Source organism: Netta rufina (genome assembly GCF_964035555.1).
Source record: "Netta rufina genome assembly, chromosome: 3".
In the NCBI taxonomy this organism is placed as follows: Eukaryota; Metazoa; Chordata; class Aves; order Anseriformes; family Anatidae; genus Netta; species Netta rufina.
The window spans coordinates 34,534,659-34,546,862 of record NC_140125.1 but is presented as its reverse complement, the minus strand read 5'-3'; the positions used below and the strand labels follow the sequence as shown (position 1 = coordinate 34,546,862).

Sequence of the window (12,204 nt, the reverse complement as noted above, 5' to 3'; positions counted from 1 at the left end):
AAAAACAAAGGTAGGAAGTGAACTTGAAGTCCATTCTAAGGAAGGTTACTTAAAACAACTCTAATTTAAACAACTATCCTGCCATTTTCCGTTACCTTTCCCCCATTTGACAGTCAAACGGAAGGGGGAAGAACCCTTAAATAAGGAAAAAGCAATAAATAAGATACATCAAAAAAAAAAAAAAAAAAACAACAATGAAAATCAGAATAGTAGAATCAACTGCAATCACTTTTCACTCATCTGAGATTAACCAGATTTCAAATCACCTCCCCAGAATACTTTTTAACTTCCCCATCAAGCAGCAGCAGAGCCCTCGCTAATGAACAGCAAAGCTGCAGGATGAAATCTGATTTAGGAGACAATGAAGCAAGGCGTCTTTGGGAACTGCACAGAGCTTCTGCAGCGAGACATTCCTGGGTCTGAACAGTTACCTTGTGTAGCACACGCTAAAATAATGGTCGAAAATCTCACTGCCACAGTAATTATCTAATTACTGTCTTGGGAAAATAGCTTGTATTCTTTTGAAACAAATGCTATGAAGTAGAAACTCGCCTAAGGCTTTTTATGAGCCTAAGTATAATTCCCCAATAGTTAGAGAAACTACCTCATCTGTCGCTTGATTTCAGAACCATTCACATGAGCGTTACCTGAATGCAGCTGGGTAACTGAGACTTTAAGCGCAGGAGAACGGAAATCCACGGTTAGGATTTGTACACTGCCAAAAGCAGCTTTATTGCACGGACAAAATACAAATACAGAACTCAACCCAAGACCCAAGAGTCACTGTGGACTCTCAGTTCTGAATTTGCTGACCCCTAGAAATCAGAAACATGAGCCAGTTCTCTCTTGCCACTAGCAGCAGGTCAGAACGAACCTTTGCACCTAAAAACCAGCCCAACCTGTGCAGAAAAAAAACCTTAAAACCTTACTTCCTGATCCTGAACCATTTCACTTTTTAATCGTTATTCTCTCAGTACCACACAACCTTTGTGAGAGCCAGTAACCCTTCACTCACAGCACTTACACCTGCCACAGGAGGGTTACGTTGTGCCCTGGAGCACACGCTGTTCCAGACCAGCCCATAAGGAGGGTACCCACACACAGATCTCTGCGTTTGAAAGACCTGCTCCTAGCTCTGAAAATCCTCCCGGTCTGCAATTATCTCCAGGAGTTCCCCTTGCATTTAGGCAGAGATTACAAACCCCCTCTTACATGTATCTCCATACGACTGCCACTGACCTTTATCAGCAAATCGAATGCGTGCCTGTGTGATCCTCTTGATCCTCAACATGGACTGGACAAGACTGCAGGACACAGGCTGTGTTTTCCCTAAATTGAGGCTTGCACTACAACATACTGGATCTCACCTGAATAGCCTTAAAGTCTCCTGCCAGCCACCTTAAGGGCTAAAGTCCACTATGGGACTGTAACGTGGAAAGGCCAAACTCCACACGCACTCTTCCCGCTTAGAAGCGAAGGTGGGGAGCACAAATTGCTTCGTCTCACACCTGGAGTAAAGAGACAGCACTCACCTGCCTTCGCATTCACAAATAAGACAGTCCTCACCTACAGACTGCATGACCTTTCCAAGCAGCCCACTCTCCACCAGCTTAAAATCCTCAACTACCAGCCTGAACCAGAGCAGCTGGGGTCCCTTTTTCTAGATGTGTCACAAAAGGAAAGGTCATTAGGCAAATAAAATAGTAAGCAAGTGGGATTCAATACCTTGCCTCTGACACAAGCCAGTACTCAGTGGTTTAGAAGATAAAGCAAGAAGCCTGAGTGGACAATTACGGAACGATTTGTCCCTTTCCCTAACCTTTGCCTGTTGGAGATTGGGTTATGTCTGAAAAATATGCCTTCTGAAACAAGTTCTTTAGCGAGAGCAAGTCTGAACATTTCCACTTGTATAAATGCTTGATCTCTCCTGAATCCCGCTCGGCGCTTAGCCTCAGCGCTATTATGTGGTAGCGAATTTCCACAGATTAGACATCATGTGAAAATACTTTAAAATCATTACTCAGTTTGATGCCTATCAGTTTTACCGAATTGCATTCACCTCAACTGAAGAGCACATTCCAGTTCCTTCACCTCTGCGCAGCAGTCTTCCTCAAACTTGGCAGCCAGCGCCGCTGAAAAGCAGAGGAAACCGAGCCCACCCAAGTGATGCTTATCCTGCATTCCAGCTGCTGCAGTGCTGCTCTCCCTCCTGCACGGCCTTCCACGCTGTCTCCTTCCTAAGCACTGCTCCCACGAGGACAGCAGAGAGGGTGGCTCTTGGCACTCTGACTAGGAGACAGCCTGCGAGCCGCTTGCTGCTCTCCGCCTGAGCGTGTTAGCAATGAGACCATAAACATCCGGGCAACAAAGGAAATAATTGCCTAGTCCGGAACAAAACTAGGGGGCACAAAAGAGAAAAGATTAATTTAAGTCGTAAAGATTCGGCCAGATAAAGCATTACAAGCTGTGGAAACAGGAAACAGCTCCTGGGAAGGGAAAAAAGGGGTCTCAGAGGGGCTACTTGCCTTAAAGACGTGGCCTGACTTAGACTCCCCAGCAATTTCATCGTGCTACAGCACTTGCAGGCCAGTGGAACATGCAGGAGTCTACTTCATTTTGAAGTCAGCTTTGCACACTAGGTTATCTTAAAAGGTAAGATGGGGTGGGAATTTTGCAACTGAAAAAATGAAGAGTGAGGAACAGGAATGATCTGAACACATTCGCACCATCTCTGGCATCTCTGTTAAACCTCACAGTTTAACATTCTGGCCAACATTCCCCTCCAACCTGCTGTAAAGGTACTTCAGTTTTAAAAATCAACATTCTTCCTACCTCTGTTCCAGACCCAGCCAGTCTAGAGTTAGGAAAAAGCCCTCAGGAAGGGGAACTGGCAGAGAAACGTGATAGACAGTTTCTTGCCTAAGGCATTAGCCCTATTTGCATAAATTATGCACACAGTTCCTTTGCACTCCTATGTAAAACGGGTATTAGAACCATATTTTTCCAGTTGCTAGTTACTTGAAATACACACCTGGCACAACCACACAAGGTGTCACTCACAAAGGAGACATCTTCCCAAACAAAGCTTTCACGCTAGGAGAGCTTCAGGACCTTAAATTACTCACAAAGGATCAACCAAGTCCAACAGCCAAGGAAGGTTGCTCCATTCATTATGCAAATGCCTGTTCCTGACAACAATGGTCAAAAGAGTAGAGAGGAGTAGAAAACATATCAACTACAATCTTCATTTCTTAGTGGAGGAATCCTGCCCTCAATCAGTATCACGTGCAGGCTCATTTGAGACTCCTCCACGTAGCATTTCTCCCAGCAACAAGAACAGCAGACAAAGTACACCATTATTCTTGCCACACTGCGCTGTAAAATTCGGCTCTTGCTAACAAGGACGCAAGATGGTTATTTGTTATGACCTAACCTCCAGAATTATTTATTGGGACTAGGCTGTAGATGTGGCGACAAGTGGAATTTTCAGGGTCCAGTTTTCAGTAGATCCTTCATAAAACGTAGCAGATGTTTCAGCAGGGTAGGGAGCTCATCTTTGGAAAAATCATAACCTTCCAGGACTCACAAACATCAGGTATATGTCAAACAACTACCAAAAAATACAGTCACCCCTTACTGAATCTTGCTTATTTTGCTACTGTTGAAACAGTTAGGCATGCTTTACCTTTTTAAAAGCACTTTCTGCACCACATCATCCTCCACAAATCCCTTCTCCAAGCCAGCTCTGGTACTGTTCACACCAGCACTGACATCCATCATCCTGCCCACCTTTACATCTCCTGCTCTGGAACGAAAAGGGGCAGACTCGCAAAGGACTACTCCTCTTGCGAAGGTATAGTTTACTTCGTGCTCTCCCAAAATACCGTGCCACATGGTTGTACTTAGAGTGGTTGGGGAAGATAAGAATCCAGGATTTGAAAGCTGCAAAGCAAGTGACTTATCAGCAGCCAACAAACTACTTGAAACACTGAAAAAGAATGTAAGGTCATCTTTGGTTCAAAAAGCTGTTTTGAAGAGTCAACAGGTCTTTGCTTGCAACACATCCCCTCCTGACCCAATGTCCTGTTAATATTAAAGACGAAGATAGTCATAGGTTGCACTTTTGAACCCCGCCAGCCCTTCTGAAATGCATTCCCACAACTTCAAGAGCACTGGGTGCCTGGTGAGAAGCAGAGCTTCTGATTACCGCAGATAGGACCTGCTAGCTTAAGTGTTGATGTAACATCCAGAAGCTGAAAAGCACTGGACGCAAAGCACTGTCGGGACACACATTTTCTGCGGTGATCCACTAAAAGCGGAGAAAAGACGAAGGAGTTGTATTAAAGTGATTTGATGAGCAAAAGGGATGGAAAATTTAAAGGACCAAGCTGTTACCTGCCAGCAGCACACCCGTGCCGTCATCGGATTGGTTAAATATGGGTACAAAACAAAACGTGGTTAAAGAAATAACCCAACAGAACAGAGGATCACTAGAATTACCTAACTCTGACACCGCAGCAATTGATCTTCACCGCAGCAGGATCTTCAGAAGAGCGATCAGGATATCACCGTGACTCTGGCTCAGGCCTCCTATAAATATGCAGAGAATACAGCTACATCAGCTTCTTTAGATCTCACATAAAGAGCACTAATCTAAACCTTTAATTGAAGTTTTCCTCCGAGGGACTCTTACTGGAGCCTTCAGGGTTACTCCCATTTCATTTGCATCCCTGACCTTTGCAGCGTGTTAGGCTTGTGTTGGCTGAATGGAGAGAGCACCTTAGAGAGGGCCTGGTTGTCGAGTATGCGGTTCCATAGTGTCGAAAAAATTCAAGCAGAGGGATGAAAGCACAGCCTGACTTGGCCTCAGCTCACTCCTGGCTGTCTTACCTGCTGTCTGATGCTTCAGCGACGCATTGCCTCCTCTCACGTGGGCCCTTTATCCCAGCTGTTTCTCTGAATCTGTAAGACACAGACCAACACCTCTGAAAACCTTCCTCTAGCACCCAACCGTTCCCACCTGGCGGACGATTCTTTCCAGTGGACAACCTCCGGCCTGGCGTACCTCAGATCCTGGTGGCTCCTGGCTCCAACCCCAATCACACACCCTGATGCTTACCAATGCCATGTCCTGCACCCCAAACTGCATCCCCAAGCCCCAAACTGCACCCCCAGCCCCCAACCTCACCTCCAGCCCCCAAACTCCATCTCCAAACCCCAAACTTCACCTTCAACCCCCAAACCTCACCCCCAAGCCCCCAAACCTCACCCCCAAGCCCCCAACCACCAGCACTCTGCCCCTTCCTCCACCCCGTGCTGAGGGCGTTGAACTCAGATCCAGACGCACCTCGCTCCCTTTCGCTCAGCTTTTATTTTTATTTTTATTTTTTTAAACGTTTCCAGGGGCTGCCCCGGGTGAACCTCCCCCCCCCTCCTCGCCCCGTCTGTCCCCCACACCGAGCCGGGCGATGCGGGTAAGCCCCCCACACCGCCACCCCCCTGCCCTCCCCTTACCTCCTACACCCCCAAAACCTCCCCCCAGGCTCCTCCTGCTCCTTCCACGCCCTCTCAGCCCCCTCCCCAGCCGCCCCCGTGCCCCGGCCCGGCCCTGCCCCGAGCTTTGACCCCGCTTCAGCCCCGGTCCCCCCCCTCCCCCCGGCTCACTGCTTCAGGCCGCCATCTTGGCGCGGGGCAGGCCGGGTAAGCCGGCGGAATCCCCACGCCGCGCCGCGGCCGCGTCATCGCCGCGGAGGGAGGGGGGGGTGGGAGGGGCCCCGACCCTGAAATGGCGGCGGGGCGGGAGCGGGGGGAGGAGGGAGGGATGGGCGCTGTGGGGTTAGGGGGCTGTAGGCAGCTTTTTTCTGCGGTGGAGGCATCGGCACCCTGACAAACTGTTACATGTGGGGCTCCCCGTTCCAGCTGTGCCCGTAAATCTCGCAGATGAGGCGAGCCAGCTCGGGAAATAACGCCAAGGGACGTGGCACCCAAGTGGTCCCACAAGCCGTGTGCCTTCACACCGAAAGTTGTCAGGGCTGAGGCGCCTTCATGGGTATTTAGGGACATGGGGTGGTTACGCAGCTATTCCTTCAGCTCCCCTTCATGGCATGACTCTTGCTGAGGAAGGATCCAGCCCCTGCGCTTTGCCTGACTTGCCACATTGCTTTCCACAGCAGCCCTAGAGTGCCTTGCAGGTTGCCTTTAAGGTGATGCAGTCGCTGCACCTCACAGCAGGGCTTGAGAAGGGGCAGCCCAACGCTTGGGATATGTGGGGAGAAGAAACGGGAGGACTACAGGAAAAAGTATTACAGGTTTCAATGGAGTTAAGAGTGCGGGGGCGCTCAGGACCCCAGGATGGGCTCGCAGTAACTACAGATGAATTGCCCTCTTTAGGTCTTTGCCAGCCAGGGCAATTTACTGGGAGCCAACATCCAGAACTGCAGCTTCCTCTGCTTGTTGTGTGCCTCAGTCGCTGAGAAACACCCCGATGCTTTGGGGCACATCACAGGGAAGTCAGCTCACCCTCTGCTCCCTTCCCTGTTGCTCTTTCTTTCACTAACAGTTGATAACCACATGGTAGTTCATTGAGCCAAGCCCAGAGGAAATTTGCATAGCTGAGAGAAGTCCTGGCAGCATTTGGATGATATTCCCAAATGTATAACGTTTCCAAGGCTTTCATGTGCGCATCCAGGTAGTAAAAGGCTCACGGTGCTGCAAACCGGACCCAAGCATTCTCTTCTCCTACACAATAACAGGCAGGTGCTCAGCAGGACCCTGCTTCCATGACCTTGGGAATATTTTGCAAAAACGTCTGCTCTGCACCCAGCAAGTGCCGTCTGCACCATGCCACACGTCAGCCAGGGATATTTCAAGAAAGCCTTCAATACTTGTGCCCCCATAAATTCTCCGAATCCTCCCTGTGCCGGAGTCAGATAACAAGCAGAAGGACAATGGCTCCAAGAATCCAGGCTGCCCATCTGCTCTCCACTTCCAGATTCTTGCTTCCACCGCGCCAGCTGATGAAATTTTCATAGCTGATGAGGTTTCTCGTTTCCAATGGGCCTTGCTGCCTTGGAGCATTCACAGTTGTGGTCTGTTCAGGTTTCCGTGGGTGCGCTCTGATGGCAGCAATGATTAGAGTCCTTTGGTTTCTTTTGGTGAGCTCTCAGAGGAGGATCAGAGAATCACAGAGGACCTATGAAGAGGATCTTCAAGCATTTATGAGTTTAGGTGAAATAAGCCCCATGGGAAGGTGGTCTCAGCTTTTAATGCTTCCGTTAAACTCAGCTCTTCTCAAAATCAGATCCCAAGGTCACACAGCCAAAGGGACACAGAAACTGAGCAGTCACCTGCTCTAGGCACTAAAAAAACCCTTCCTCACATCCATAAGTCCTCGATTGCCAATTCCTCTCTCCCTCTCTCTCTCTTCACACACATCCACCCTGCCTTTTCCTGTATCCGGAATGGCTGTGAGCTGGACTTACCACTGCCCTGAGCCCAGAGATGTGACATGATGCGGAAGCATGACGTTGTGTTACATTATATTCATTTATATAACACCATGAATGCCAAAGTGCTGCTCCCTGCTAGAGCCAGTTGCTCGCTAAAGCCTCTGAAGTTCAATTAACAAGCACCAGGTAATCTAACACTTGACTCCCAATAATCCCTTTATTTTAAGGGGCCTCTGGCGGATGCTAAAGCTCTCAGCAAACAATCCTGGAAGTACATTTAGATTCTCTCAAATACCAGCTGAATTTATGACCCTTAATGAAGAGCAGAGAGGAATCTCTTCAAAATACTTTCCAACTGGCAGCACTTTATATAGACGCCTGTAACTGTATAAAAGGAACCCCTTGCGGGCAGGTGCCACCCTGTGGAGGGACAAATGCCTCTGATGTGCCTACAGGCTTGGCTGAAGAAGTTAGATACCAGAAATAATGTCTCCCCACCAGAAGAAGGCAGTGCAGGCTTGGTCCTCTCAAGTTCCCCACTGACCTAGGTCAAGCTGGGGGGACAACAGTGCTGGACCAGCCTTTGGTGATCCCTGCCTGAGAGATGCATGAAGTCCCATTTCCTTCTTGGATGCTGCAGTCAAGAAGGGACTCTCAGGACACGCTCATCTCCTCCTCTGTGACTCCAGCCACCTGAGGAGGCTGTGCAGAGGATTCCCCACGAGCCCTCAGCTGGGAAGCCCTCAGAGGCAGAAGAGGTTTCATGGACAGGCTGAGCCCACCAAAACAAAACAAAACAAAAGAAAGAAAGAAAACCAAGACATAAGGGAGCAGAGCTTGCACTGGGATGTGCCAGTACAAGAGGATCCCAGCACCCAAACTTAGCAGCACCTCAGGAACAATAAGAACATTAAATGCAGGCAGCCTGGGACAGCCCAATGTGTCTGTGGAGGCAGATTTGGACAGCCAAACACACCCTGCCAGCATGCCTGGAGCATGCACCTACCAAAGCAAGACAGCCCACCAGAAAACCAGCTGCTGACAGTACCCAGGTGCATAACTCAATCCATCCTGCTGCATAACAGCAGGGGCTGGGGCTCAATTATAGTGTGTGCCACTCTCCAAAAACACCTGGAGTTTTTTCGTGGGCAAACACTTTGCCGTCAGGATCCCCAGCAGCAATGGCTGAAGAACAGAACTGTGCTGACCAAACCCAAGCAAAAATTAAGTTTTTCTCATGGGACTGCCTCGAGGCACCCATGTTGGTTGGGATGTAATTGTGCCGGGCACTGTACGGAAAGACAAGCAGACACAATATTCTGCCCCCGAGGCCTGAATCTCTTGAATTTCTCTCAAGTCATCTCTGAGCGTACAGGATGGAGGACGAAGGCAGAGCCAGAGAGCAATGACAGCAGAGCCCCAGCACAGGATGGTGGCTCCTGCACAGTGCCCTCATGGTGTTTTTTTAGCAGAGAGGGACGCACAGCACATGCTGGTACTTCAGATGCACATCGTGGCACTTTTCCCTGACCTGTTCACCTGGCGGATATCCCGCTCATCAACCCTTCCTTACCATTGCCGCCATGTTTCGTGTGGTTTGAAGTACATCTGCACGAAAATAAAAAATAAAATAAATAGATCTCAGTGACCCCTACTGGCCAGTTCTAACCAGCCATTAAAAAGCGTGGTGGTTGCTCATTCTGCCTCTTGCCCTGGGGCTCCTTCTGGCCTCAGTGGCTGGGCTGTGGCAGCCCCCTCACCCCTCTGCTCTCTGCTCTCCCCAGTGACCAGGTGCCTCCACCTCATACCCTAGGGGGCTTGGTGGCTCTGCAAGGGACCAGTTACAGGGCTGCGACCTTGTGGGGGTGATTCTGACAGAAAAGAGCTGCTTCCCAGCCGGGACCCATGGCACAGTTGCCATTGCTCCCCGGGGTGAGCTCTCTGCATCTTCTCCTCCCCTCCTCGCCCACCTCCCGCGGCGGCCTCGCCTCGCCCCACCAACGCTGTTTGCAAAGCCTTCGCCCCAAGGGCTGCCAGTGCCAGCACGGGTGTACCCTGCAGTGGAGGCTTGAAGAGCAGCCATCCTTCCCTGCCAGGGATTCTGCCTGGAGAAGGAGGGGGGAGAAATGGTGCCCGTGCCCGAGGGCTGCTCGAGTGCATGGCAAAACCCTCTCTGGAAGGAGAGGCTGGTGTCAGCCTCAGACAGAGAGTCTAGGGGCTCTGAATCCGTTCCCCTCTGTCAAAACTTGTTGAGCTCGTCATGCTAATAAAGCGTTTGAAATGAACAGGGTTACAAGTATGCGGAGGGGAAAAGGGGGGGATGTCTCAGCCGAGCCTGCGCGGAGAGGTGGCAGAGGGCTGCGGCCCAGAGCTGGGGCGTGGGGCAGATCCCTCGCCTGCACACGAAGGATGAAGGACATGGACGTGACAGGGTGCCAGGGGGGCACAAAGTGGGGTGCACGAGCTGGGGGGAAGGAGGCGATCCCCCAGCCCTCGCCGGCCTCTGAGGGCAGGTCGGGGACTCGTGGGCTGTTTCAGGAAGAGACACGTGGCTGCGTGCTGCCTCTCGAGGAGGCTTTCTGCACGCCTGGCTCGCTTCTCCAGCTCCAAGAGCCCTCTTTTTGTGAAGTGTGCGGCGCTGCCTTCCCCGCGCAGCTCTCCTTGTTTATGGGGACGGGTCCAGGCAGGCCGGGGAGGAATTACCTTTCCCTAGGACACGCTTGGTGCTTGGCTGAGCGCACCGCTTCCCTGCTCCACGAGAGAGAGACGTTGAAGGCCAAGGAGACAGTCAGTCTGCAATTAGCCTCCCCCTCCAACCATCGTCCACATCCCCTGGGGCTGGCAATTATGGACTCCCCTCCCTTGCACCCCGGGTTCAAGGCTTTTTAAGCACGGGCCCGGAGCTTCGTGAAATGACCTTGAAATTCCCTGCTCCAGCCCCTCCTGCCAGGTTTCGCTGCAGAGACGGAGATGCGCCAAGCTCTGTAAATACCCAGGAGCAAGCTCCGAGACGAGCGCTGAGGAAGCTCAAAGCGTTTGCTTCAAGAGGCTCCCATTAAACGTTCGCGTGCCTGCTCCCGGTGAGATGAGGGAGGTTTTACTGCTGGAGCTGCCAGCTGGAAAGAGGATGGGAGACGGGCATGGCTGGAGGTGGGCTTCGAGGCACCTCGTGGTGCGTGCCAGCCAGGAGAAGGCCTGGCAAATGTCCTCTGCCAGCCTCTCCTCCCTACCCCGGTCCTCTCCGACCTCCCCTGGCAGCAGGAGGTGGGGTGGGAGAAGAGGCACAAGTCCCAAGGACTGGGCGCTCTCGTGCGAGTGACTGTCACACACACACACAGAGGGAAGCCAAAAAGCACAGGGCAAAACAAGATCCTGCACAACAAAGCCATGGGGTTTTTTTTGAAGGGGGATGACTCAGTTTGGTGAGTGGTGAGGGCTTTTCTCCAGCCACCCTCCGCGTACACCTATCTCCTTCCCCTCCCCTTCGAGTCTGTTTGAAGTTAATCAGCCAAATCTTTTTATGTTGATTTTTTTCTCTTTCCTGGTGGCTCTGTCCTGTCTCGGATGGAAATACACAGGCTGTACCTAAGAAATCCATATCTCACGATAACATTTGACTTGAGCTTACTTTTCCACCCCTGCCAGCAGGTTTGGAGGCCGGCGGGTCCTGAGCTCAGGTCCATGACAATCGGCACTCGCTGTCCTGGATGTGGAGGATCTGGCTTGCTGGAGACAGCCAGACCGTAGCTAGCCTTAAACTGCACCCGTGCAGGACACAGATCCCTCTCGGGGAGCAGCCCTGAAGGTGAAGGACTCCCCGCAGGTGGCTCAGGGCTGAGAAGAAGCAGCGAGAGGCTCAGGGGGAGGCTGAGGCTTGGCTCTGAGTGCTGGGAATTGCCTCACTGGAGCATCTCATCGCACCACTGGAGCAGCCAAAGTCCAAGCCCCTTGGCTGTGGTGATGGGAAATGTCCTTTGGGTGCCTCCTCGTGTCCCCAGTGTCCTTCTTCTCCCAGGGCCAGGTCCTCCTGGCTCAGGGGAAGGTGCACTCTCTGCAGAATTGCTGAAGGAACTGCCCTGATGGAAAGCTGCTCCCTGCCCACAGCCTAGAGGGTTTCTAGCTCTTCGGGGCTCATTACTCTTTATTTTCATTGTCTCTAGAAATGCCCTGTCATTTTGGAGAGTCTACTGTTTCAGCAGGCCGCCAAGGATGCGAATGAAAAAAAAAAAAGACACGCTGAGCCTCAGCAGTGTTCCCAGGGACTTCAGGGTCACGGGGAATGTGACACTGGGCTTGGGCGACATTCCTGGAGGCTTTGGGGAAACACAAAATACGTCCCGGGGTGGTTACCCTCGCTGCAGCGCTGAAACAGAGGAGGGTGAATCCCGGGGCAGTTCCCGGGGGCCGAGGCACCCCTTGCAAAGCCACCAGGGCCGAGGGAATCGGATACTTCCCTTCCCGGTGCCGTTCCTGATGGAGAGACCTAGGAGACCTAGGAAGGTCTGAAGGGCTTTTGGAGCCAAAAAGAGAGAACCTGGGCAGGGTGGGACAGGATGGCTTCACCAAGACCACGGGTAGGCCTCTTCTGCATCGTTCCCTGGATGATAGATCACTGAAACGGCCAAAAATTGCCAGGGATGAGCCGGGAGCTTCTCCACCCTCGACCTTCACCCCCCTCTGTCGCCCGCCCCCTCCGCATCCCCGCTGCAGGCGCAAACACCTACTGCCCATGGAAGCTATTTCTAAGCAATCCCGG

The 12,204-nt window shown here is 51.6% G+C and overlaps 1 protein-coding gene across 2 annotated transcripts in view; it reads right to left on the bottom strand.

Annotated features, from left to right (window-relative positions):
- The window catches only part of TJAP1 (tight junction associated protein 1), a 34,190-nt gene extending 28,512 nt beyond the window's left edge, over positions 1-5,678 (bottom strand). For both annotated transcript variants that reach the window (XM_084283577.1, XM_084283579.1), the window contains exons 1-3: positions 5,665-5,678; positions 4,891-4,962; positions 4,501-4,590 (exon numbers count right to left, since the gene is read on the bottom strand). The gene's annotated coding sequence lies outside the window, so the exon portion shown is untranslated. The remainder of the gene's footprint in view (positions 1-4,500; positions 4,591-4,890; positions 4,963-5,664) is intronic.
- Positions 5,679-12,204: the final 6,526 nt, after the last annotated feature.